The sequence below is a fragment of the Gadus chalcogrammus genome, chromosome 16, assembly GCF_026213295.1.
Source record: "Gadus chalcogrammus isolate NIFS_2021 chromosome 16, NIFS_Gcha_1.0, whole genome shotgun sequence".
In the NCBI taxonomy this organism is placed as follows: Eukaryota; Metazoa; Chordata; class Actinopteri; order Gadiformes; family Gadidae; genus Gadus; species Gadus chalcogrammus.
Window position 1 is genome coordinate 25,432,906 of NC_079427.1, and position 2,500 is coordinate 25,435,405.

Below are 2,500 nucleotides of genomic sequence, written 5' to 3' on the forward strand. Positions count from 1 at the left end.
GGTCTGTCAGCCAGGTGGCGTGCCCGGTGAGATCACCGTGTTCCCTAACACCACGATAGATGGCCCTAATAGGCTTATGATTATTGTGTCTGCCCAGGCTGATGCATGTACAGAGAATGCGATACACCACATGTGCAAGCGTGTCTTGCGAGAGCGCATTCACACACACACACACACACACACAGACACATACACACACACACACATGGATAATGTTAGCTGATGTAAGCTCATGTCAGCGTGCAACTGATCGATTCTACAAAACCCTCAACCCCTTCTATCCTTACTTATGTTAGCTCCATCTCTGGCCTTATTGTCCGCTCGCTCTCCGTCTCTCTCTCTCTCTTTCTCTCTCTGCCCTCTCTCCTCCCTCTCTCTTGGGCGTCTATTTTTAGAAGTCCCCATTTTTCTCTCATTCTCACCCTCCTCTCCTCGGATCCTCTTCTCTTCGGTTGCAGCACACTTTGCTGGGTATAAGCGCTCTCGTATTCCCAATAAAGAGATTTATTGCGTTTATTGTGTAATTTCTTTTTACAAGCCTCTCACCGTTTGTTTACATCATCGACTGTAACCACATGTACACGCCCAACTGTCAGTGTGCATGTGAGTGCATTCCAGAGAAGCACCAGACAAGGCACAATATAAACAGAATGGGATATTTCCATATTGTTCATGGATATTGGGATATTAATATTAATTTAAATATTCTTTAACATAGGTATAAAAGAAAGTGGCTCGAAACAAAAATAAAGAGAGGGGGGAAAATACATCAAATGTATTCAACACAACAAGTGTTCTTCCAAGACAAGGAACTGGGGCCACGTTGGTGTTACTAGGTGCGTTTCCATCCCCCTGATTTTATGCGAACTTTGAAGTATCGAATCAGTAAACGGTGATGGAAATACCAACATTCGCATAAAAATCCTCTGATTCGCAAAAAGTTGTATCCACTCGCTTAAGGTGGTTTTTGAGAAATGCGAAAGAGATGAAACACACTTTTCGAAACAGCTGTGACGTAGCGAACTTTGAACACACAGGACTGACAGTCTTTCCGATTTCCGCATAACGACCGGCCATAGCAACCCTGCCGACATCAACGTGTAACGTCATCACCCTATTCCGCTCCAACCACTTGATGGAAATGCACCTAATTCGAATTACTTTTTTGCGAACTTTCTAAAGATTCGCATCACCTTTTAGATGGAAACGCAGCTAGTGAGACGCTGCAGGTGAGGAGCTCAGGTGATGAGCTGTACCACCGGGCCCCCACCGAGGAGAGGTGTAAGGTCGCAGCGCGCTGAGCTCCTGTTTCCTACGCTCAACCTGAAACTAAAGCCAAGGCCAATGCCGCTCACTTTCTATAACACTCGGCCCTCAGTGCCTGCCGCTGCGCCTATATCCTGGCGCTCCGGCCCCCATAAAACGCCGCCAACAATAGGTGAAGGAGGTAGCCCCATAGAACCACACATTAGACCATCACATCTTTGGTTTTCCGGGCAGGGGGAATCTCATATGTCCCATACTCGTCCCGGCTCCATGGATTCTGTTCATTCTTTCCACTCTCCTTCTTCCCTGATCAGACACTGCCCTACCTCTGCTCTACTCTCTTCTCCTTCTCCTCCTCTGCGCCTCATTTCCTCTCCTCTCCCTGTTGACCCCCCTCCCCCCAGTCCTGACCCGACCAACCTCGCAACAGATGGGAGGGTCGAGAAATCTGTGTCACTGCCACCCGCTGTGACTCGCCCCTCTCTCTCTCTCTCTCTCTCTCTCTCTCTCTCTCTCTCTCTCTCTCTCTCTCTCTCTCTCTCTCTCTCTCTCTCTCTGTGTACTCCCACACTGTTTGTTGCTTGTTTCCTGGCTACCAGTGTTCAGAATGCAACGTAAAAGAGAAAAGGACTTGGTTATTCATAGGTAATGTTGTTCCACACACACATGTGATTGAGGCGGAAGCAGCTGTCTATGCAAGCTCTGTTCTCGGCCAGCCTGTTTATGTGTGTACATGGGCCATAGTGTGTGTGTGTGTGTGTGTGTGTGTGTGTGTGTGTGTGTGTGTGTGTGTGTGTGTGTGTGTGTGTGTGTGTGTGTGTGTGTGTGTGTGTGTGTGTGTGTGTGTGTGTGTGTGTGTGTGTGTGTGTGTGTGTGTGTGTTACAAGTTCCAAGTTAATCCCTTAAGAAGAGGTGTGGTTCTCTCTCCATCTCCACACACTCTCTTTCTCTCTCAGTCTCAGCCTCAGTCTCCCTCCCTCACTCTCAAGCGCGCCATATCATCACATGCTCTGTTCCTCTCTCTCTCTCTCTCTCTTTCGCGCTCCCGTCCTCCCTTCTTCTCCTCTTCTGTGCCACTGGCGGTGAAGGTGGATGTGGATCAGAGAACCTCTCTCTCTCTCTCTCTCTCTCTCTCTCTCTCTCTCTCTCTCTCTCTCTCTCTCTCTCTCCATCTCTCTGTCTCCAGCCCTGTAGCGTGAGCCTGCAGCCGCGGTCACCTATCGGCCCCACTGAC

At 48.9% G+C, this 2,500-nt stretch overlaps 1 protein-coding gene across 3 annotated transcripts in view; it reads left to right on the forward strand.

Annotated features, from left to right (window-relative positions):
* The window catches only part of numbl (NUMB like endocytic adaptor protein), a 50,170-nt gene that overhangs the window by 20,059 nt on the left and 27,611 nt on the right, over window positions 1-2,500 (forward strand). For 2 of the 3 annotated variants that reach the window (XM_056611811.1, XM_056611812.1), the window contains exon 1: window positions 2,483-2,500. This exon is cut by the window's right edge and continues 56 nt beyond it. The exons of the other annotated variant lie outside the window; for it this stretch is intronic. The gene's annotated coding sequence lies outside the window, so the exon portion shown is untranslated. Of the gene's footprint in view, window positions 1-2,482 lie in introns of those variants that run through there. 3 annotated transcript variants of the gene reach the window in all.